General features: G+C 47.7%; 1 long non-coding RNA gene across 1 annotated transcript in view; it reads right to left on the reverse strand.

Moving 5' to 3' along the window:
* Positions 1 to 234: 234 nt before the first annotated feature.
* LOC123810165 overlaps positions 235 to 25,654 on the reverse strand; it is a 37,592-nt gene continuing 12,172 nt past the window's right edge. Inside the window, exon 3 of the long non-coding RNA XR_006784191.1 lies at positions 235 to 290. This is a non-coding gene — a long non-coding RNA (uncharacterized LOC123810165). The remainder of the gene's footprint in view (positions 291 to 25,654) is intronic.

Genomic DNA, 25,654 nt, shown 5'->3' on the forward strand with positions numbered 1-25,654 from the left:
CCTAACAGTATTCTATTGCCTGTGCGGAAGGATGATGAAGTCACAGGACGCAGGGACCTGCCTGGGTCCACAGTTTGTTGCTGACATTAAAAGTGCATTTACTAGGTACCGAGCTGTCTTCCACGCTTCATATTTATTAATGCGTTCAATCTTCCCCCAAACCCTTTGAGGGATACTGGTCACCACCAGTTGACGAATGAGAAAATTATGATTCAGACAGGGTAAGCCACTTGCCTGGGGACACTCGGTGATCTGTTTGATTCCACAGCCCACGCTCATCCTCCACCATCCTAGAAGAGAGGAGAGGAAGTTGTGAGGCAGTCATTCTGCCAGCAAGTATCACCTACAAACTCACGGCAGCATCAACATGTCATGTGCAGTGAGGAACCTGCCTTACAGTCTCGGGACCTCAGTCAGCGGGCTGTTCCTAGCTCTCCCCAACATCCTGTGTATCCCACGAACTGGCATTCAGATCTGCTGCTTCAACCGATTTCTGCATTTTATGCCACATAGTTGGACTAGGGCTCCTTAAACATTAAGGTGAATTTATATAAAATAGACAAATGATCGTTTTGAATTCAGTAAGTGTTACTTAAAGTTTTCTTACTGGACCTGCAGGACTAACAATATCTCATCTACAAAAGGGTGAGTGGAGTAAGACCGTCATTATTTCCAGGTGAATAACTGGCTACCTAGAAACCCCAAAATAATGTTCATCTACAGTATGAACTAATAAGAAAGGTCTGCAAGATTGGTGGATACAAAAATCATTTGTATTCCTATACATCAGCAATAAACAGAAAATGTAATTTTCTTTAAAAGATACCCATTTCTGCCCTGGCTGAAGTGGCTCAGTGGATTGAGTGCTGGCTTGGGAACCAGAGGGTCACAGGTTCGATTCCCAGTTGGAGCACGTGCCTGGGTTGCAGGCCAGGTCCCCAGTAGGGAGCATGTGAGAGGCAACCACACATTGATGTGTCTCTCCCTCTCTTTCTCCCTCCCTTCCTCTCTCTCTAAAAATAAATAAATAAATAAAATCTTTAAAAAAAATAAAACTGAAAATAAAAGATACTCGTTTCTAAAGCCCACCAAAAATTTTACAGTACCTAGGAATAAATCTAGAAAAGATATGTAAACCCTTTGTGGAAAGTGATCAAAGTTTAAATGATATTTTGAAGATCTAAATAAATGCAGCCCTGGCTGGGTAGCTCAGTTGATTAGAATGTCGTTTCGATATACCAAAGTTGCAAGTTTGATTCCTGGTCAGGGCACATACAAAAACCAACTAATGAATGCATGGGTAAGTGGAATGGCAAATTGATATTTCTTTCTCTTGCTCTCTCTCTCTCCCTTCCTCCCTCTTTCTAAAAGATCAATTAAAAAAAAAAGATCTAAATAAGTGAAAAGAAATACATTATTCTTAGATAAGAAAATTCAAAATTGTAATTACATCAATTCTAGCCAAATTAATTTACATCTTTCATGCACTGCCTATAAAAATTTCAACAGGTATTTTCAAGGGATTTGAAAAGCTGTTCCAAAAACATTTATGATACAGCAACTGTCCAAGAAAACCAAGACGCTTCTGAAAAAGAGTAAGTTGGGGGAACCTACCCAAACAGATGCCATGCCTTATTGTGAAAGTGTAGGAATTAAGAAGACAGTGTTCACTGAAACAAGGACAGACAAACGGACCAATGGAACAGAACGGAGAACAATGTACATGCCGAAGCTTGATTTATGACCAGAGAGACCTTTTGGATAGTGGGTAGAGCCTGTACTTTTAATAAACGGCGCTGAGACAATTGGTTAATTAAATACAAATAAGTGAAATTGCCCCCCTGCCTCGCATGGTTTGCTGAAAGACCCATTCCAGGATTTGAATATGAAAGATAAAACTATAAAATCTATAAAAAGCAACATAGAGAAGTATTTTTATGCTTAAGGATAGGGAAGATTTCTTAATCCAAAAGCTCAAATGATAAAGAAAACAGTAAATTCAACTACATTTTAAAAGGAGAGAGTAAAAAGGCAACTTACTATGAAAAGATATTTGGAACCCATTTAACAACAAAGGGTTACTATAGAGAGTATATAAAGTACTCCTATAAATAAAAAGGAAGCAAAAATAAATTATAAACATGAGCAAAAGCCTTAAGAAAGCATTTCACAGCAGAAGAAACACAAATGGCCCGTTAACATGTGAAAATATGCTCAGCCCTCACGGGTCGCTAGAAATGCACATAAAAACCTTGCCAAGGAACTCTCTCACATCTAGTCTTTCCGCACCTACCCTTTCACACCGACCAGACCAACTATGACTAGGAAGTAGGTCAATGCAGGTCCTAGACAGGCTGAGGGACAACGGAAACTGCCACTCACTGCTGGTGGTGACAGAAATGGGCACGATCACTTTGAAGAAAAGTTTGGCCTTACCTAATACAGATTAATATGCACATCTTCTACTGCCCAGCAATTCTACTCCCGTGTTATGTACTCTGGACAAACTCCTGTCTGAGGGTTCTAGGCGACGTGCACAGATGTTCACAGCAGGGCCAAGGTGAGAAGAGAGGCTCCTGGGGCACAAAAGGTAAGGTACCACGGCCACCCCCCGCAACCCCAGAAGACAAGTGCATGTCCCGAAACATGTGGCTGTGACCTTATGTGAAGAAAGGGTCTTTGAAGATGTAATTAAGGTAAGGATCTGGAGATGAGATCATTCAGGATAATCTAGGTGGGCCCTAAATTCAATGAGAAGTGTCCTTGAAAGGGGCACAAAGAGGAGAGACAGAGGGAGAAGAGGGTAAGGTCATGTGAAGACGGAGGCCGAGATTGGAGTTACGCTGCCACAAGCCATCCAGGGGTGTCCAACCTTTTGGCACCTCTGGGCCACACTGGAAGAAGAGCTGTCTTGGTCACACATTAAATATATTGCAACACATAATCACAGAATAAAAATCTCATAATGTTTAAGTAAATTTACAATTTTGTGTTAGGCTGCATTCATAGCCATCCTGGGCCACATGCGGCCTGAGGGCCGTGGGTTGGAGCCACCGGAAGCTAGAAGAGGCAAGGAAGATCCTCTCCTAGATCCTCCAAAGGGAGCCTAGCCCTGCCGACACCGTGACTGCAGATTTGTGACCTCCAGAACTGTGAGAGAATAAATTTCTGTTGTTTTAAGCCACCACTTCTCTGGTCATTTGTTCCAGCAGCTACAGGAAACTTAAGCAGGGTCTTTTTTGCCTCACCATAGTCCCAGCTCTGTTGCTCAGAAGAGTAAAAGAAGGAAACAATCCTAATGTCCATCACCAGTAGAACATGGAAAGAAACTGTGTTGACAGATCATAATGGAACATTATAGCTGAATGAATGAACTGCAGCTACCAGGGTCAATTGAATGAATCTCAAAAAAAAAACCCCACAACACTGAGTAAAGGAAGCAAATTAGAGAGAACTACAAATATATGATTCCATTCATAGAGATTTCCAAAACAGGTAAAAAGAAATAATGTATTGCTTAGGTTTCCATGCCCAGGTAGCAAAACTATGAAGAGAAGCAGTGATTACCACAAAGTAGTGATTGCTTCTGGGAGGGCGGGGCATGCAATGGGAAGAGGCACTCAGGGATTGGGGGTTAAGGGGAGTAAGCTGGATGCTGGGTACAATATGTATCTTCTCTCACACTCTACATGTACCTTTTACAGACTTTTTGATATCTTCAATACTATTTATAATAAAAATTAACAATGACATCATAGGCTTGTAGAATTTAACCTTGCTACCGTGCTAGTGTCTCTTCTCAGATAAAGACTCTGTAACAGATGGGCTAGCTAGGGTGCAAGGCACTCGGTGAGTCACCCAGAACATGTGCACGAAGCTCTGGGGAGCGGTTGTAGGGAAAGACGGTGGGAGCTGAGAGAAGAGAAAGAATCCACGATAACTTATTTGCAAAGTTAATTTGCAAGCTGAAATGTGTTTAAGGGCCACGACTCACAATGCTTTTTGATACCCAAAGCATGAAAGCCAGTCAGGGGTATCCAACCTTTTGGCATCTCTGGGTCACCCTGGAAGAAGAGTTGTCTTGGGCTACACATTAAATATACAAACACTAATGAAAACTGATGAGCAAAAAAAAAGGGTTTAGGTCAATTTACAATTTTGTGTTATGCCACATTCATAGACATCCTGGGCAGCGCGTGAGTGATTGATAAAGGGATTAATCAGCAGACTGGATAAATTCCATCCTGTTAAAGATGGAAGACTGAACACATGCACTTAACATTTCAAAGCCCACTAAAATAAGATGAAGGGATTTTTTTCCCCCTGAAACACATGAACTCAGAAGGACAACATCAGCAGGAAAAGAGACGGCAGCAAAAAATAAAACAAACAAAAACCCAGCAACAAGGGAAAGAAAGCTGGTGAGCAGATGGATGAGTGGTCACCAGTGAGCAGGCCCCTGAAAGCTGACTCCTAAATCATGTAAGCAGCAGCCACATGATTTACACATGATCCCTGCGAAGGGCCCAGGGATGACTCCACCAAGGGATGTCTCTAGAAGAGGGGGTGAAGAGGGAGCACGAGAGCCAGGAATGGGCTGACAGGCTGTTTAAGATACAGCCAGACGCCATTAACTCCCTGCCTCCATGCAGCATCGGGTCTGCCCCACACTGAGGCTGGCGGACAAGGGAGGTTCATTCTCTGAAGAGGGAAACATAGGGAGGTCTCTTTCCTGGGGGCAGCAGCTCAGGCAACGACGGTGAGGTTAAACGAATGTTCATGTACCGTGTGCTGAGATGTCCCCCAGCCCTCTGCCCGCCGTGGTCCCCAGGAGCTTGGCCACAGGTGAGCGGTGATGTATGGTGATTAGGCCCCTGCAGAGCTCCGCACTGTCAGCTCCTATCACGGTGTCATTAGCATGACCCCTTCCCCTGGTTCCACAGCCGAGTCGCTGGACTGGAACTCAGACACCTGCCCAGGTCTTCCAAACCCATGTTCTTTCACACTTTCCACTGGCTCCCCAACTCAGGAAGATTTTCCCTTCTGAACCCCCACCTGCACCCCCACCCCACTGTCCCCAGTTCCAAGAATATACTGGTAGAAAGAATTGGCTGGAATCCCTTCAGAAATACTGAGGGCCTGGCCACCCTTCCCTGCCCTTGGTATGCTCAACAACACTCCCACTCCCACACCCATGCTACTCTGAGCCCCCAGGGATTCCTCCTCCACCTTCTTCTGGCCTTAAGAGCTCATGAGGGGGAGGTTTTCTGAAAATCTGAAGATCTGAGAAGTTCCCAGGACCTTTGGCCCAGGAGTGAGATGGTACCAAAGAGTGGATCTGGTCCCCCCGTGGGCCATTCTGAGAGCTTCCTGGCCACCCCATAGGCTGTGGGTGAAGGGATGCCCTCCCAGGCAAGGGGAAGGTTAAACAGCTGCTTTGAGACCATGACACGTGGGGAAAGAGAAGAAGCAGCAGCTTTTGTGTCTTCTAAACCTGGAATGAAAAGCCCAGTCTCCCCTTCATGCCACCCCACAGTGACGACGCTGGCAGAGATCAGGGGTACATAGTGTCTGTCCAAGGGTTCTCTGAGAGGTGTGGCAATGAAGTCATTTCCACATGAAATGCGGTGGCTTCTGGACTACTGGGAGGCCAGGAACAAAGGGCTCTGCCCAGGATGGGAGGTGTCTAGGCCCAACTAACTGTCCCAGTGGGCTGGCTGGGGCTGCTGGCCCTGTCCCTCTGATTCACAGATCCACCTGAGTGGTCTGCTTCCAAAGACAGCCAGGGCCCCTAGGGACCTAGCGCCTCACAATGCAGACCCCATAGTGAGTCAGGAAAAAGAGCAGAAACACTTGCTAGAAACCCAAGAGGAATTTTGAAAAGATTCCCCACCCCCACCCCCTCCCTGCTCCAACCCCAATTGTCATCAGCTCAAGCCACAAAGCCTTCCGCCCCTGGGGAGCCCCCAGCGCCATTCTTCCCTGTGGGTACCACACAGCCAGGACAAGAAAGCATTCCTTTCAGTGGGGCGAGGAGGAAGTGGGCCCAGCCGTGCCATGCGGGAGGGGAAGAAGGATTCCATTCCCATTGTTCTCACTCAGACAGCCTGACAATGGGAGAAGGAGTAGGAGGAAGGAGGCGCCTCCGAGTTGGTCTGACCTCTTGCAGCAGCACTAACCGGGGCCTTCCAGCCTCCCTACAGCTCCTGTGCTTTCTCACCCCCCTCCCCGATTTCTCACATTCGTCCTTCTTCTTCCCCCTTCCCCTCCCTCCCATGCCTTGTCTGCTGGAAGCTCAGGGCAGAGGAGGCCAAGCCCTGATGCCTGTCACCTGTTGCCAGCCCCTACTTGTCTTGTGGAGCTCTCTATGGCATTCCTTGTGTCTGTGGCCACCATCCACAGCTAAAAGCCAACATCTCTCCAGTCCTGTAGGCCCCACCCCACCACTCCCATGTTGGGTAGATTTGGCTAATCAAAATCTGTTTCTTCTACTGTCGTTATCACCCACTCAATCACAGGCTGGGAGTGTGATGGCTAAGATTAGGTGACAAATGACTAATAATCATTTGTTCTTTCACTGCTTTCAACAAACATTTGCCAGGCACTGTTCTAGGTACTAGGTATATAACAGGGTACTAAATAAGATTCCTGTCCTTACGAAGCTTATGTCCTAACAGGTAGGTCTTTCCTTGTTTTCTGTTTTCACCTGTCCATCAGGTCTGCGTGGCACGAAAATGCCTCCTTGGCAAAAAGGCCAGGAGGTGGGTAGTGCGATATAGGTATTATAACCAGATTTTTTAAAGTAACCAGACCTGGGTTCAAGGCCTGCTTCTACCCATTTACAAATTCTATATCCTTAGAAGAATTTTTCTTAGCCAAGTTTCAGTTTCCTCATCTGTACCATAGGGTTTTTATTACTGAGATAAGCATTATTGTTAAGGGTAGCAATTATCACAGGGGCTGTTGTGAGGATCCAATGTGAAGATATACATCAAGGGGTTGGCCCAGGGTCAGGCATGCAATAAATAAATGCTCAATAAACATTAGGTGTCATCTCAGAAGCACTCTTGCTGGAGAATGCCATGTGCAGGAAGGAATCTTGCTCTGCTTTACTGTGGATTTGCAAAACTTCCATTTTCCCTGACTGCTCCCTTTGCTGCAACATCTTACTGTGAAGCAGCTCCCAAACCAGAAATTCCTTTTTGGCTTGGGCTACTCGTTTTCCACTTGCCCACATGCTCACCACAACCTCGGAAAAGCCTCTGGGTGAGGCTCGTACTTAGGAGCTATAATCACAACCTTGCAGCCAATGCGTGGAGCCAGGGGATGCGACCCAAGTGCAAACAACCTCTCCATATGGTTCGGCTTTCTGGGGTCCTTGAGAAGCGCAAGCCAGGAGGGTTTTTAATCATCTCACAGGGCTACACGAGAGAAAACTGCACTCCCCGAGAGGACCCTTTGTGAGCTACCAAACCAGACTCACGTCTCATCAACTATCTCCTTGGTGTTTGGACAAAAAGACAGGTCTCATCATGAACACCTTCCCCACAGGGAGAAGAGAGGTATGAAATCATTCATTGAACGAAGCAGGGACATGGCCAGGGCAGGGCCTGTTCACCACGTGGCTGCAGAGAAAACTTGCCTACAATGTCCACCTCTTGTGTTTGCAGTGAAAGTGGGAAAACCATTCTCACAGGAGATACAAAACAAGGCCCTGAGTCTGTAAACTCCAAGTCTCATTTGGGGGTCATTTATACAGATATTGAAAGCTCAATGAAACATCTAAGAACATAATCTAGCCCTGACTGGTGTGGCTCAGTTGGTTGGGCTTCATCCCACAACGTGAAAGGTCACTGGGAAGGTCTCCAGTACGATTGCCAGTCAGGGCACATGCCTGGGCTGCTGGGTTCAGTTCCCCAGCGGACTGGGTCCCCAGTTGGGGTGTGCATGAAAGGCAACTGATGGATATTTCTCTCTCACATCAATGTTTCTCTCCCTCTCTTGTTCCCATTCCCTCTCTCTGAAAATAAATAAAATCTTTTTTTAAAAGAACATCATCTAATCCTATTGTTGTAGACAAATGTGTTTTCTGAGTTCTCACCATGAATTTGATTGAATAAAGCCCCACACTGCACACAGCATCCTGCTAAGTGTTACCACATTTGTTTGCCTTGTGTCATTTAAGGAGGTTCCACTGAGCTCTTAGGCTCCTAGACAAACAAAGGAGAGAGAAAGAGGGTGCAGCTACATTTCTCTCTGTTGGTTGATCTGAAGATCTGGGGTGGGCCAAGATACCCCAGGACGTAAGTCAGATTTCTCTGCGTACTGGGGGTGAAAGCAGGGAAGGGGTCCTGGGGCTTGTCTTCTTCGTGGAATAGGGAACTCAGTGTCAGCTCGGAAATCCCCAAGGGGACAGGCTTGAGGTGAAGACCAGGAAGCTCCAGAAGGAACAGGACGACATCTATTTATTAATGGTGATATCCCTCAGGGCCTGGCAAAACGGTCAGCACACAGCAGACTCTGTCCGTTGGAGTGGTGGTGGTGGTAGGAAAGAGGTGGTATATTCCAACAGGATCAAGACTTGCAGGAAAGCAACAGGGAGTGCAGTGTGCCAGAGAGAGCCACAGGGTGTCGGGGTGGGGTGGGAGGAGCTGCACATTCCTAGGCCTGAAAGGAGATAACGGGATGGTGCCCACCCAAGGCAGCCCACCTCACTTTCCTTCCTCCCTCCAGTCCCCCCTGCTTGCACTGCACATTGGCCAAACCCAGCCAGAAACTGGAGGGAAGTGAGCCCAAGGTGCACCCCATCCCTGTCAGCCCCTCAGGTCACAGGGCAGGGTAGTGAACGGGAAGGTTGGATCTGGAGGGGCAATAAGGAGACAGGCAGTCTTCATAAGAATTTGCTGGCTGACTGAGAAGCCCGCCTCTGACCGAGGAGGAAGCTGGTAGGGAAAGAAACCACAGGGTATTCCTCTGTGTTATTACTGTTTGTGGACAAAGTCAACTCCCTGGAGCATCTATGGACCAAGTGCTATATTAAAGGCATCACATAAATGATCTTATTTCATCTTCCTATGCCTATGAGGTAAGCACTATTATCATCCCCACTTTACAGAAAAGACAACTGAATCTCAAAGGCTTACGTAACTGGCTCAAGGCCCACCTTTAGTAAACAGAGGAATCTGGATTCAAGTCTAATCTTACTTGTTTATTTCCGCTTCCCAGCTTTTCATTATGAAAATTTTGAAATGTAAGCAGAGTTGAAAAAATAAAACAATAAGCATCCTTATAACAACCACCTAGATTAAAAAACTGTAAATATTTTGTCATAACTGCTCTTTATATATACATACACACAGACATATATAGTTTTTATTTAGAAGAAAATGTAAAATAAGGGGCAAATATTCTCTCATGCAACTTCCAAAATAATACTATTCTCCTCATAATCAGCCTGCAACGGTCACACCTAAGAACATTAACACCCATTTCCTAGTATCAGGCAAACTAGGTTAGAATCAAATTTCTTAGTATTTTCTAAAAGCGCCTTTTTATCTATTTATCTGAACAAGGAACCAATTAAAATCTGTAGTCTACACATACTTCTTGTGTATTTTCAGCCTCTTTTAATCTAGACCTGTCCCCCCGGCTTTTTGTGACATGGCACGGGCTCTGGGCCGGCTCCAGGCCTGCTCGCTCGCCCGCCGAGTGCTCCGTATTCCTACTTGTCTGATTAGTCACAGTGGTTTCCAAAGAGCAGGGCAGTGTCATCTAAATCATCTCCGTATTCCTCTTACTTCTGTAAACTGGAAGTAGAAGTCAGACTGGATTCAGGCTACACATTTCTGGTAAGAATGCCTCACAGGTGATGCTGGACCTCCTGCTGCATCTCTTCTGGAGGCTCGGAGGGCCTCGGAGGTTGCAAGGTCCCCTGCCCATAGGGGCCCCGGTCCCCAGCCAGGGAGGGAAGGAGGGGAAGGCTGGCAATGAGCTTGCTGACCCTTAGAAAAATGCAGACGGGGGGAACTCCTTACTCAGAGTTGTCTGGATGGGAGAATGGAAAATCCGTGGGAAAGGAGAGGGCAGAGGGGAGAGGGACAAATGACCCACTCAGTCACAACACGTCTCATTTACAACCACTCTGAGAAGGACAGCTCCCCACTGGGAAGCATCAACATAGAGATTTGTGCCTCATTCGGAGGCACACTGTCCCTTACCCTCCAAACCCGAGTCTCCAGCCAAGGGGGTTAGCCGTTTTTATGTGGCCACTTTGCCCATTAAGTTATGTTCTTTTTTGGGTAAGGATTGTCCTATTGTAAGAAATAAAAATCCACTCCAGGTCACTTAAGTGAAAAAGGACATATGTCCATAAGAAAACAGATACATAAAGACATAAATTTGTGGGGGTCCCAAACAAAACAGTCGGATCCTCTCAAACTACACCCAGATGAATACAGCACACATGTTTTGGGGTGTCTGCCAGCACACAAGCCCCTGTGGGCCCTAGCAGCCCTCGTTTTCAGGATGCCCTCCTTTGGCCATTGGATTAGCACTGGAGTCCTGATTTACCGTGGTCCTGTTAGATTCTAACTCTCAGGAATCTGGAATTGAACCTAAAAGAGGTAGGTCAGCCTCTGTCAGTTCCTGGAATTGAGGACATGTCACTTTAACAAAGCTGAGAAAGCCAGAGAGGGAACAACAGAGCGGCCGACACACAGAGGAGCGAGGCATGTCACAGGGTTCCGGAGGAAGGAGAGACCCCAGTTTTTTATAGCACATTTCATTTTTGTCTCGAGCCAGTGTGTCAGGAGTCTGTGCGACCTGCCAGCAAGTCAGTGCCCCAAAAGCAGCACACTCAGGCAGGCAGAGGGGCAGTCTGCCCCCGGGGTGGGGTGGGGCGGGGTCGGGGGGGAGGTGCGGCAGAATACTGCATCGCTGACATTGTTTCGAGTTGCTGGTGTATAGCAAGCAGCCCTTCAGGTCGGTTTAATTCTTGACTTTTCGTTCTCTGCAGACAAAGTGCCTGCCTAGGGGTGAGGGGGAGAAAGGGCCTCCCAACCACCCTGCTCTCTGGGAACCGCTATGACTAAGTCAGTGAGGAGCATTCTGGAAAGGTTTGGGAAATGTTTTTAAAGCCTTTATTTCCTTCTGCCTGTTTAGCCCCAAATATGCTTCTGGAGGGAGCCTCCAGAAAGAATTCTCAAGGGGCCTGGAGTTTCCCTCCCAGCAGCCTGAAGCTGGACCGTCCTGTAGAGGACTGTGCCTGCCTGAGCAAAACAGGCAGGGGCTTCAGCAGGGCTGGAGCCCAAGTCTTCAGCCTGTCCCCTGCTCCAGCTGAAGCACCTCTCCAGAAGCCACATTAGTCACCAATCATGGATTTTCCTTGCGTAAGGAAGATGGCTGGTGCCATCCTCCTCCTCCAAGAGTGGACACTCTTCTGCTAACGCAATGGGATCCAGCTCTTAAAGTGAGTGGAGGTCAAAGATGGGAGCCCAGAAGGCTTTCTGGTAGAGAAGGTCTTGCGAACTTGTACACAAGACTCAAGACACAGGCCAAGTGTTGCCATCTTGTCCAACAACATTCCAAGAACGCCGCCCTCCCACCACCCCCCCCCCCCGCCCCAGGCCTGCTGGAGCTTCCCCTGGGTCTGAATTCGGCTTCACTATTCAATAGCCATTCTCTCCAGGCAGGTGATATGACCTGAGCCTCAATTTTTCAGAAACTTGATCGAAGTATAATTTACATATCATAAAATTCACCCATTTTAGGTAAACAACTTAATATTTAAAAAAAAATCTGAGCTGTGCAACCATCGCCATCACCCAGTTTTAGAATAGTTCTGAGACCCAGGAGATCCCCTGGGCCCATTCACAGTTGGTCCTCACTGCTACCCCCGGCGCCAGGCACCACTCCCCTACCTTCTGCCTCAGCGATTTGCCTTTCTGGGCATTTCATATACACGGAATCGTGCAGTGGGGCCCTTGTGTCTGGCTCTCTTAACTCCGTGTAAAGTTTCTGAGGCTTATCCACATTGCAGAATATATCAGCACTTCATTCCTTCTTATTGCTGAATAATATTCCATCGTATGGAGCACATATATTACTTTATACTTTCATCAGCTGATAGGCATCTGAATTCTTTCCAGTTTGGGGCTATTATAAACGGTGCTGCTACGAACATTTGTGTCTAAGGTTTTGCGTGGACACAGGCTTTCAAATCTCTTGGTACATACCTGGGAGTAGGATGGTAAATTGCTATCTAACTCTCTAAGAAACCACCATACTGTTTTCCAGAGTGACTCAGCCTCGACTTTACCATCTGAATGAGTCAATGCACGTTAAGCAAAGTGCCTGGCTCCCAGTAAGCACTCAAAAAATGCCACTTCCAAGAGTTAGTGATTTTAGCTCCTGATTACTTGACTAGCTTCTCCACCATACCATAAGCTCCTTGAAGGCAGGGGCTGTGTCTGATTTGAGTCTTTATCCGCAGACCTAGGAGTCTCAGCAACTCGAATACAGGACCAAGTACAGGGCGCAAGGGGCACAACACTGCCCCAGAGGTGCCCAGTGCCTGGGGACCAGACAGGCAGGAGTCCCGGCTGAGGGCAGCAGGCAGCCCTGCCAGCAGGCGGCAGCACTTGCGCTGGACCTCGAAGGCTGCCTTCTGTGGGGGCACAGGACTGACCCACAAAGAGATGCTCTCCATACCTCAAGGTAAAGCACCCAAAATGCGTCACCTTGGCTTGAACCCCGGGGCCCTTTATTTTCCTTTTGGCCCAGAGGAAGAATTATGGGGGGCACTTTCTACTTTCTCGGTCACCTGGCAAAAGTTGGGAGAAGGACTTCCAAGGACATCCAACCTAAGAACTCTGTCTGACATCAGATACCTCCTTGCTACCCTCTGCCACTGACCATCAAGACTAGGAACAGACACTGGGACACCCTCCATGGGGCTGGGCTACAGGCCTTAGAAGTCACGGTACCCCCTTTAAAACACCCCCCAGCTCCCCTTGCCCACCCTCCATGCCCCAGGCCCAGACTCTGTCCCACTCATTGTTTTCTGGTAAAGTCTCCCCATAACCTGCTCTGTCCCCAGGAGTCCTTTTCTAGCCAGGCCACGGGAATGACAGAGAACTGACAGTGTGTACATGTATGGTGGCAGAACAGCCAGAAGAATTAAGGTGCCTACTCTCTGCCAGCCACCCCGCCACTCTCCTCCCGTGGGAAGAACAGAGGTAGAGCAGAAGCCTGATGAGCCTGGGGAAGCACCCCACCGGGCAGGGGCCAGCGGCAGCCACACCTGCTGCTCATGTCCACCTCCCACATCTGCTGGAAGGCCACTCTCCACCACCAGGAAGGCTGCTCTGGCTGGGGCTGGGGTTGGGGATGTGGGGTGGGGGGCGGGCAGAGAAGAAGAAGGAACACTTCCGGTCCCAGAGTGCAACTTCAAAATCAACGCACTGTTGACCCAACAGCAAGCCAAGTGCACGGTTAAGGAAATCAGCGGAATGTATGCAATTAATTAGAGGGCAAGTCTCAAGGCAGACTAAATACTAAAACCAGGAACTGGAGTCCACGTCCCTTCATGATCAGAAGAGGGAACTTCCCGATTTGATTGCAGAAAGCAATTTACTTCAATTAGCAGTGACATAAACAGGGTGATTGCTTAATAGGAGGACCAAATCTCTCAAAAATAAACAGCCTGAATTGCATCCCTTACCATTATATTAGCAGAGTGGGATTGCTTTTCCCAAGACAGGTTTGATTAACCCTTCAGGAGCCAACCCACCCCCAAGTGGAGAGCTTCAAATCTGCAAGGTCTTTCCATTTGTTGTGCATTTCACAAACATGAATCGATTCGCTTGGTGCTTTCATGTCTTTCATCGCCCCTCAATAATCCTGTCAGATACCTTTGATTATTCCCTTCCTAACAGATGGGGAAAATGAAGCTCAGGAAGTCTGAAAGTTCTACGGGGTGATCCTTTCAAGTACAAATCCAATCATGTCATTTCCCCGCTCAACTTAAAACCCACCCAAACTTTCAAACACTTTATCACAGCCTCGAGAGCCCTGCAAGGTCTGTGTCCCGCCTCCCTCTCCCACCTCCAGTCAAACCACTTCCCCACGTGCTCCCTACACTTACATTTTGGGAACACGACCTGTTCCTCAAACAGGTCAAAATCATTCCCACCTCAGCAACTTCACCTGCTCCTTCCACATTGTCACCCTCTGAAGAAGATCAAATGCAGCTGTCATCAGTCCCAGTTTCACTGTCCATTCCCCGTGTGGCCTTGAGCAGAGCTGTAACCTCTCTGAGGCCACTTCCTGGTTGATAAGGCGATCACAGTGCTCACCCTACCTGGTGGTAGGATTTCAACAGCTTTAAGGAAGGTAATAAATGGATGGGAAAATGCCCTGAAAAGTATTAGGTATAAAGCACTCTAAGGGATATATTCTTGTTTCAGCCCAAGTAGGAAAGAGACTGTAACATTTACAACATCTACTGTCAAAGGTGTGCTCTCCTATGCCCCGCACACGTTCACAGGAATTTTGAGACCCACAGAGTGCCTTGCCTCCTGCTTCTAAGCACTGAAGCCTAGATGTCAATCACTGTGTCTGCTGCATGCTTCCAGCTGGGACATGACACTGGAGCTCAGACCTCATCCAACCAGATGAAATCCTGGGGCAAGGGGAGCAGCCTAGGCGCAGGCCCTAAATGTGAGTGAAGAGCGGGGAGGGAGAGCGCAGCGCAAGGTATAAGATGAAGATGGAGAGCAGACAGGGTCAGACCATAGGGCCTCCCAGGCCTTGGAAAAAGGTTGTTATTATTTGGTTCCACATGTCAATAAGAAAGCAATGGAAGGCCAACATCTTGAAAAGTACCCCTGGCTGCAAGCAGAGGTGGCCTGGAATGCAATAGGGACACAGGAGCTGCAGGGAAGAGGATGGATTTGAATCCAAGAGCTACCTTGGAGGTGGAACCAACAGGACCTGCTGGGTATGTGTGAAGGTGACCAAGGGCAAACACTAGAGGTTGAAAATGCTCTGCAAAGGAGTAAAGCAAAAATCCAGAGTTTTCTTCATGCTGGGGACACTTACAACATTTAAGAAGATCCCAAACCTGGGGAATAAACATGGGAAAACTTTTGGAAACAAGTATCATGTATGCCCTTGGGGAACAGGGGTGTATGGCGCCTCTTACCCGATTGGGTGGAGCCATCGCTTCTTTCTTTAATTAAGCCCTCTCTAAGCCCCTTCACTGTTAATTACTCCCAGCCTCCTGGGTGCGACAGGACCTTTACTCTTGAGATTCTGGCCCAGGGCCGTCTTCAGAAATGTCTTAGTATGGCTTTACTTAGGCTTTGGCGCCAGCTTGGGGAGCCAGAGCTTCAAATTCCCCTGTGACTATCAGGGAGGAAGACCAAGTTCCATTTGAGGCCTTACACTGTTCCCAAAGGAGCTCAAATGTCCCCTCCTCCGAGAGGCCTGCCTTAACTGCACATACATGCATGGGAGTTCCTCCTCTGTCTGTTATCCTCCATCTCTGTACCCAGGGCCTTTTTATTACATTTTTATTTTTTGCATGCCTCTAACCCAGGGCTCTTTCCATTCATAATGATTACCACAATTTGTAATTAACAATGACTTATTTGATTACAATGCCATCCCTTCCCCACCAGCCTGGGCCTTCTCTGGAAGCAGGAAACAAATCTCACTTCAAGTTGTATCTGTAGCCCCCAAGCACACTGCAGGCACATAGTAGGTGATTTGTGAAGATTCGCCCACTAAGTTCAAGGCACCTGACCAGGGCTTTCAAAGCTCCCATCAAGCCTGCCCTCCCATGGTCTCCTCCATGGACTCCCCAGAGTTCTGGCTGCCACAGCCATTCTGTTCCCAGCACAGACTCCTCCTCACCTGCCCCAGGTGTTTTGTTCCCTGGGGACTAACCAGCCCAGTGGATGGCACCATGTCACTGAGCTCCAAGAGGTTACTGATGACAGAAAGAGAAGCCAATCTCCACTTGCTAAAATGATGGTGCCCAAAGGGCACTGCAGGTATAAGTTGTCCCAACAGGGACTCTGAGTGCTGGCCATATGTCAGGCACAGTGCTCCCAGCTGGGATGCGGTGGACAACACCAACATGGTCCCCGGGCCCTCCTGGAGCTCAGGATCTAGTGAGCCCCTGAAAGTCTTCTCTGAGAACCACTGGCCAGGAGGGCAGACCTCCATGGCAGGGAACCCAGTTCTTCCCCTTCCCCAGCCCTGCACATGGTAGCTTTCAAGTTCCCTGAGGAAGGAATCATGCGACAAACCCTGCTTCCCCCGACTCTAGGCCTTGGGGGTACTAAGAATGAAGCTTTCACATCCCAGCCCAGTTGCTCATTCACTATGTGACCTTCATCACATGATCTCCTCTCTAAGTTTATTTTTCCCCCCACAAAACAAGATCAAGAGTCCTCACCCCACAGAGTTACTATGAAGATTAGATTAGATGACGACGATGATGATAACTAACATTTCTTGAGCTCTTTACTAGTGCCCGGCACTGCTGAGAGCTTTGTCCTCATTATCAAATTTAATTTTCCCAACAACCCCATACCGAGGGCTGTTATCACCCCATTTTTTAGAGATGAGGACAGACAAAGTCACCTAGCCAGCCACTCTCTCTACAGTCTACCCTCCAACCCACTGCCTTACACGCCTCCCCTGTGAATGCAGGCGAAGTGCTTAGCTTGGTTCCTGCTATGCCGTAAGTGTTAGAAGATAAACGGTACTTCTCACCCAACAGCTGGAGGCTCCTGATACAAAGCTGCCCTAGCTCTGACAGCTCTTCAGGATTGGCCTGTAATCTCCCAGCAGTCAGACCCCCAGACAAGATTCCTATTCCAAGTCCTCATTCTGCCTCTTTACAGAAGTTCAAATTGGAACAGATGGTGGCTAGAAGGCTGGCCATCCCCATCATCTCCCCAGCAGCCCAATCACAGAGGGCCACCCAGAGCCTCAGCCCTGGCTACAGACCCAGATCTGAGCCTCCTTGAAGAAGCTGAGTGTTCAAGTTGCCTCAAGGGACTAATTTTTGCTCTCCCTGTCCCCTTCACCCTACCCACAGGTACTAGCCTGAATCAAAACAGCAGGGACCTGGGAGGTAGCTCCGGGTACCACTGGGACAAGTATGACTTGGTTCCAAAGAAAATGATAGTATGAGATCATTCATTATAATATTTAGCTCCCAAAAGAAACCACTGCAAGTGCCATCCAAACCACAGACAGCTTTGGCAGCCTCAGTATCCTCTTACGGTTACATAAGCTTTGGAGAGAAATAAATACCAGCTCATCTTGGAGGAATTTTAAGGGCTAATAAACCTTAACCAATCTGTGCAGAGACAGCTCCCTTCTGAGGGAGGGACTGTGGTTTTGGAGAGGAAGGACTGAGAGGGCTCTGGGGCAGGACTAAGAGGGAGGCCTGGGGGGCCTGGCTTCAGGGATGTCCTCAGAGAGGCTCAGTCCCACAGCCTCACTCATGGGGCAGACATCTACGGGGCCGGCTGCGCCTCTGGCCACCTGCTCCTTGTATACCATCAGAATACACTCTCCAGTTGACTCTTATCGGCAGTGAGTTCTCCATCAGTAGAGGTGTTCAAGCACATTCAAACAAAATGCATGGCTCTAAGGTACCTTCTAGTTTCAGGATTTTATTATTACATTACAGTTTTGGGGTCTAGAAAATTACCATTGACCTCAACAAAAGGCAGGATAATAAAAGAGAAACAATTTGCATCCAGAGACTGAAGACCTATAATTTGGTTCTATCTGGGTGACCTTGGGCAAGTTGCTTCACCTCTTTGAGCCTCAGTAAAATAGAAATAACAATTACTCTCTTCTGCCTGCCCCACCTGATTGCTGGAAGGGGCAGATAAATTGCAGGTGTGCGAAAAACACCTGGCAAATCACAAAATACTTTGCAACAGTGAGGCACACAAGACATTAAGCAGAGATGGTGGCTTCCTGCCTGGGGTGGCAGGAAAAGCACTAAAAGCCCAGGGCCCCTAACCCTGATCCTCTCCAATCTCCACAACAGTCCTTCAAGGTGGTGATGTGTTCTCATTCCCTCTGCATGGAGGAGACTAAGCCTCAGCAAAGTCGTGAGACTTGTCCCAGATCTCAGGTCAGGTAAGGAGTGGCGTCAGGGTCTGAGCCCAGGGAGCCTGGCACTACGGCCCATTCTCCTGAGCTTCTCCGAGGCTTGGGGCGCTACCAATGCCTCCGGGAGGTGTGCTGGTGCAGGAACCTGGCGACTGGAGTCTCTGCAGTAAGGGTCTACAAGGAACAGGTAGATGATGTGTCATGAGCCCATTGAGTGACCTGTGGGACACACCTCAGTTACTGGCCATTCTCAGGGATCCTGGTGTCTCTGGTTTCCAAGAAGGAGAAGGGCCCATCTGCAGAGCCAGACCAGACAGTGAGGGACTATGAGGGACTACGGAACAAATGTCAGGTCTGAGGGGAGTATCAAATGCAAGAAGAGACTGAGTCCCATCCCAGCCCAGTTGGCCTTCCCCCTGCCGGCTATGGACAAAGGTTGGGGACACACCCCCAGAGGAGTGAGTCTGGGTGGGCAGACCAAGTGCCAGGAGGCAAGGCTGCCTACTCATGTCGGGCCAAGCCCAGGGAGAGGTAATGAGTAACTGGGCTCACTGAGATTCAGCCTGTGTAACCAAGGCAACCTCCTGGTTAAGTCATCCAGAGACCACAGGGCTGGAACAGGAGCCCCCCAGCCCCAGAGCTGGCAGGCCGCATTCTCGGAGTGCCAGGCCCAAGGCACTTGGCCTCTACTGCTCTCCCCCACCAGCAGTGGGAGGCCCTGCCAGGTCCTCCAGCAAAGATCAGATTGCCCTCAGATATTAAAAGCAACAATTTTTGTCTCTGCTTGAAAGTTCTTACTGGCTAACAATGCCCATAGGAGAAAAAAAATCCACTCAATCCTCACTCCCCACACTTCTGTGCCTCCTAAAACACACATATGCTGAGAATGCCCTGGAAAGGGGGAGGCTTACCCCTTTGTGTCTGCATGCACTAAATGCCGCCAGTCTTCTGGAGATCTGGGTGCTGACAGGTGAGCCCAGAGAAAGGTATAGACAAGAGCAGACAGAGAGAAGAATGAGAAACCTGGAGGCCCTTCGGGACCCTTGAGAGACGCCCGTGGAATCCTGCCTGTCTACTGCTCCATGGCCAGAAGGCCCCAAGCAGGCTGCTTGAGTCTCCCCGCCTGGCCCTATGAAGCACTCCAAGGACCCACTGTGCTGGGCCCTGTCAGCCCACTCAATTCTCAGAAAGGCACTCGACTCGTAGAGCCTCACCCACGTGGCAGGCAGGCAGCTGGCAGCTTGTTTTATGAACATCCAAAATCCAAAGGGAACCACAAAACCACATTGGGCTGTAGACATTGGGGACGCCCCTGTATCCTCCTCCTAGGCTGGGCTCTGCCTGGTCCACTAAGGCCACACTGCATCCCAGTCTAGCCATTCAGCTCTGGGAGCTGGGAACACCTGCTTTCCCCGCAGGTAGACTTGACAAAGGAGGTAGGGAGGGGTCAGGGTGGGAGGCCCATGACATAGCTCAGAGGGTGAGTAACCAATACAGACTACCTGGAACCTTCTCAAGTATCTGGAGCCTTATCACTGTCCAAGGGGAAGAAATCAGGGGTTTGGGGAACTCTGATGGCTAAAGGACAGTATGGGGGCGGGGCGGGGGGGGAGGCAACCATTTCCTAAAACTGTCTTTTTTTCACTGAACAATATGTTGAGGATATTTTTCCACGTCGAGAGATACATTGTACTGTATACACTTTTTATTTTATAGTGTAAAATGATAAATATATTCAAGTGCCTTTTTCAGCTGTGAGAGTTGGAATGTATAGAGACAGACAGGTGGCTGGACCAATAAAGAGTTAGGGCTTCTACCCATCCCTCCTCCTCAGTGGCAGCCACAGTGATGTCCCAGATCTAAGACTGTAGCTTAGGCATAACCTCCTTCCGAGTGCACCTCCCTAACCGAGCAGGAGGTCCACCCTGGCCATTGGTCTTTGTCACCGCAAGGTTTTCTTTTCCTTCTGAGCACTTCTTCACAATGTTACCCATTTTTTTGTTGTTTATTGTCTTTTTCCTCTACTAGGTGGTTATTAGCTCTATGAGAACAGATGTATTCTGAGCACCTAACATAGTTCTGGCACATAGTGAGTATTCAATTACTATTTGTTGAATGAATGAATGAACACTAGGTTCAGAGGGAGATGCCAAGAAACATGAGCTGTGGTCCCTACTTTTTGTCTTATTATTTAGGTAGTGGAAAAGGTGATAGTGTGGAAAAGTAATCAGTAATGGACAGCATTCAACAAAGTCTTAGAATAATTATTTAAGGCATTCATAAGCAAAAAGATACTTGAGCTCAATCTCACACCTTATAAAAATTAATTCAAAATAAAACATTGATCTAAATATAAAATATAAAGCTTTTAGAAGGAAACATAGTAGAAAAATCTTCACAAAGATTTTTGGGTGAAGAGTTCTTAGAACTGACACCAAAATCGCAATCCATAAAAGAAAGCAATTGATATGTTGTATTTGATCAAAACTCAAAATTTTTGCTCTGTAAAAGACTCTATTAAGAGATGAGAAGACAAGCCACAGAAATATTTGAAAATCACATTTCTAACAAAGGGCTTATATCCAGAATATAAAAGGAACTCTTAAAACTCAATAGTAAGAATATAAACAATTTAGAAAATGGACAAAGACTTCAACAGACGCTTCACCAAAGAGAGTACGTGGATGGAAACAAGCATATGAAAAGATGTTCAACATCATTAGCCACCTGAGAAATGAAAATTAAAAACCACAATGACAACCACTGCACATGTATTAGAACAGCTAAAAACCAAACACTGACTCTCACAAGTGCTGGCAAGGATGCAGAGCTCTCACACGTAAGTGGTGGGAATGTGAAACGGTCCAGCCTCTCTAGAAAACAGTTCAGCAGTTTCCTATAAAATTATGCACACTTACCATGTGACCCAGCCATCACACCTCTGGGCATTCATCCTAGAGAAACGAGAACTGTGTTCACACAAAGATCTGGCCGTGAATGTTCAAAGCAGCTGTATTTGTGATTCTCAAAAAGCAGCAACAACCCAAATGTCCTTAAACGGATGACTAGATAAACTCTGTGGTACATCATGAACTGGAGTACCACTCAGCAATGAAAAGGGATGTTAAGTAATAACCTGGGTGCAACTCAAGGGCATTATGCTGAATTTAAAAAGCTAAGCTCAATAGGTAATATGCTACATGATTGCACTTATATAACATTCTCAAACTGACAAGATTGTAGGGATGGAGAACGGATCAGTGGTTGTCAGGGACAGGGACAGGATATGACTATAACGGGGTAGCAGGAGGGTGGTCTTTTGTGGTGATGGAACAGCTTTGTATGTTCACTGTAGTGGCTGGTGGTCACACAAGTCTCTCTATAGGTGATAAAAATTTAATATGACTACACGCACACCCCAGAAAAGCACATAAAAAAACTGGTGAAATCCAAACACCATCTATAGCCTAGTTAATTGATGGTACTCCTCCATCAATTTCCTGGTTTCTTCATGTACTCCAGTTACGTAAGATGCTATCATTGGGGAAACTGGGTGAAGGGACAAGGGATGGGCAGGACCCTGCTGTGCAATTTTCTGAACGTCTTCCTGAACAACTTCCTGAAGTCTATAATCATTTCAAAATAAAAGTTAAAAAAAATAAGTAAGGGCAACATGGGTTAAAGCTCCAAAAATGTATAGAATACATGTTGGAAGCTATAGGCATCCAGGGGAGGTATGGCAGGGAATGGTCAGGAAACACTTCAATTAAACTTGTATTTATTAAGTACCTACCCCACAATGCGAAGCGGGCATCATGCCAGGCAGTGGGGGGAATTCAAAGACACTGGTCCTATTCTCAAAAAACTCTGAATCAAGAGGGTAAAGAGGTGGGGCGGGGATGGGAAAAATGCATATTGGTAGTGGAGGGACCCAGCAGACCCACTGAAAGCAGGATCTGGGTCGGGACCCCACTTACTCCATGGGCCCCTACGCTCCCCTCTAGCAGAACTATGATGACTCTTCAGGTCTCTGGGTAGCAATGTCAGCTCGGGCCTCATGTCCAACAGTTCTCAAATGTCTGCATGTTCCCAGTTCTCCACTGCAGAAGGGCCTGAATAAATGACCACAGGTCCCTCGGAGGGAAGGACAGAGATGTTGCATGCCATAGTGTCACAGGGCTCTTCTTTTTGAAAACCTGCCAACCCCTGTGGTCAGTAGCTCCCACACCTAAAAACTGGCTTAGGTCTGGACAGTGGGCAAGGGAGTGTATCTTTTTTATTGGACCTCAATCTTCTATTCATCTCTCCTTGATTTCTTCTGCTGGTACAAGCTGAATAGCAGTACCTTAATCAACTTTCCAGCTATTTGCCCCCAGAAACACCGATAAATTAACCATTTCCATAAATTTTTGTCAGGCACTCTTGGCAACCACTTCAATTCTGCCAGCCACTGTCACTGTGGTCTCCTGGCTTTTGGAGGTTAAAGCCTTGCCCCGATCTATTACTCGTAGGTCCCATCATCACCATCACTATCAGGGAGACAAGGTCTATAGCAGCCATTCAGCCCTGGCTTAGAAAGGAGAGCAATCACTGAACTTGTTATAATAGAACTGCTTAGATGGGCATTTCACTTTCTTTGGTTTGGCCACATGGCCTATTAAATCCTGAGTTTGGGTCTCTGCCCTCTTCTGAAGGAGATTAGAGCTTCTTTGCAGGAACAGAGAGGCCCTCTGGCTTTCCCACCTGCCCTTCAGGTGCCTGTTACTGGCCCTCAGTTGTCCATTATCTCTCCGGAGAGCATCAAAGGGGTTTAGTAATAGACATTCAATCCCTTCATCCACACAGCTCTGGGATCTCCATAGCTCTCAGATACCTCCCATGCCTACTCTCGCACCTCCCACTTCACCACCAGGGGAATTAAAAAAGCTGGACCACCACCTCATCCCAGGGGCCGCCCGTGCTCCACCCTTACTCATGGCCAGCCCTGGGATAAGTGATCCAGCTCCCAGGCCCACATTACCACCTGCTTTCTTGGACCATTCCCTATACCAATTGTCACAGATTGGGGTCTCCAGAAGCAGATGCTGATATGAAGTTGAGGGTCCAAGATGTTTATTAGGGATCAACATCTGTGAAAGGAAGGAGGCAGCAGAGCACCGGGCGGAGGGAAATCTCAAGCTGCCGTGCCTGGCCAGCCCGACTCTTCTCTACCTGCCTGCCTCGCGGACTCCAGGCTCAAGCGTCAGGTGAGAAGACAGCAGACTTTGAGAGATTGTCCAACAACACACACACACACATTATACTTCCCGGTGGTTCCTCTTCTTTAACTGAGCTCATAAGAACACATAACTATACTTCTTCAGCCTTTTTAACTATCACGGAAAACCAGCATTATTTAACTCTTCTCATGATGAAGGACCCTTGTGAAGTTCCCCTTTGTCACGCTTATAAACCATGCTCTAAGAGGCACCCTTGTTCATATCCTTTTTTCTTTTTCCTTAAACCACATCTACTATGACTTCTCCAGGACAGAGAAATGGAACCAATAACTTCAAAAGTTGGCACATTTCACATTTCACATTTCACAGGTGGGTCCAGACTGAAGGAAGGCTACCTATGCCTGAAACACAGGGAAGGGACACTGACATGGTCGTTTTAGTTTCTTCCCGCACAAACCAGAAAAAACTTTGGCAGCACTTGATCAGTCAGGATGAGCACCTTCCTGGAGTTCACAGTGTGCTTGGCACCATCAGGGACCCAACACGGAAATTTCCAGACCACACAGTGTGCCTAGAAAAGGTCCAAGGCACAGAAGTGTGGTGGGTTGGATTATTGGTCTCGATGCTTTACTGGCCTATAGTAGCAGTGCCACATACCCACACCTTTGTCATCGTTTTATGAAGGGCAGAATGTGCCTTCCCACCCTTGGCATTGGGCTTGGCCTTGTGACTTGCACTAGCCAATTTGACATTGCACATGGGAGGTGAGCAGAAACTTGAAATATGATTGAACAGTTGGGCTTGACTGGCTCTTTAGCCGTAAAAAGAATGTGTCTCAGATCCCTGCTGATCCAAGGAGGTTGGGAGACAATGAGGTGGACCTAGCCTTAACCAAAGCCTAGAACCAAGACCAATATAGCCTGGCTCAGACCCACTGAGTCCCTGCGGTCCAGACAGAGTGCAGAGTCACCCACAGCACCACGTCTCTTTAGTCTCCTTCCACTTGGCACATGTCCTCAGCCTTCCCAAACTTGACACTTTTGAAGATTACAAGTCAGTTATTTAATAGAATCTTTCAGTTCGGTCCTTATGATTAGATTCTGATTCTGCATCTTTGGCAAGAACATCAGAGAAGTGAGGCCGTGTTCGTGCATCCTATCAGTGCCACACGATTTCAATGTGTCCCCTTGCTGGTGATGCTCACTTTGATCGTTTCATTAATGTCTCCAAGACCTCACTGTAAACTTACTTTTTCCCCTTTGAAATTAAAGAGGAGAATATTTGAAACTACATTGGTATTTGTTCATTTATATTAGCATGGAGTAATGGTTCCCTAATTTAGTCAGTAGGTTATAATCTATCACTGTCATTATTTATTTTGATGTCCAAGTTGTCCCAAATTTGGCCAGGAAAAGCCCCTTTTAGCTGGCTTCTGTGTCCATCTGACATTCCCCCATCATTTCTGGAGCACGTCCTTGCTCCCCGGCGCAAGCTGTCCCAGGCTCTTCTTGTACTTGCCATGCTCTAATTTAGAAACCAGCTCTCTCTCTGCAGAGTGTGTTCTAGATGTGTTCACTGCTGTTAAGGTGTCATTTATTCCTGGGTCCACAGTGGTCAGCTACAGTGGACATTTACATCTATCCATCATCTACCTGTCGTCTACCTAGCTGTGTGCTGAACTCTGTCATGAGCTCCGACAGCTATCTCTAATTCCAACCCAACACCGCAGGGTTCTTGTAAGTTCTGTTTTTCTCTATAATCGTAACACCCTTCTCTGGCAGTGAGAAACCTGGCTCTCGTTAGTACTGACAACATTTATTTATTTGATCCCTCTCCCTGATGCCACCAATCGGCTGCCAGCATCCCTTCCCCTGGATACCCTTCTTACCCTCTGACTCCTGTGCCAGGACAGCCCCCACTCATACAGGCGTGTTCCTCCCACTGCTTGGACTCTGACCCTTCATGCCAGGCCCTCCTTTGTGCAGACACCTTTCTTATTCTCTTTGGGCTCTTATGCCCCATAATAGGCCTCTCCTCCCAATGGCCACGCTCCTTTCCCACCCAGGTTTGGATTTCCCATCTTCCCACGTGAGAGAGCCCCCTATACCACTTGCACACCTCTACCCTTCAAAGGCTCTGGCATCGCTTCTCCTCGGATGCCTTCTCTTCTTCCCTTCGGGTTCTGATTCGTGTCAGGTAGTCTTTCCACAGAAACACGTGCCTTACCCCATCCAGGCTCCAACTTCATCCTGAACCATGGCAGCTCTCCCCAGGTGCACCAAGTGCCACCC

The sequence above is a fragment of the Phyllostomus hastatus genome, unplaced genomic scaffold (assembly GCF_019186645.2).
Source record: "Phyllostomus hastatus isolate PE091 unplaced genomic scaffold, TTU_PhHast_1.1 phas_contig_150, whole genome shotgun sequence".
Taxonomy (NCBI): domain Eukaryota; kingdom Metazoa; phylum Chordata; class Mammalia; order Chiroptera; family Phyllostomidae; genus Phyllostomus; species Phyllostomus hastatus.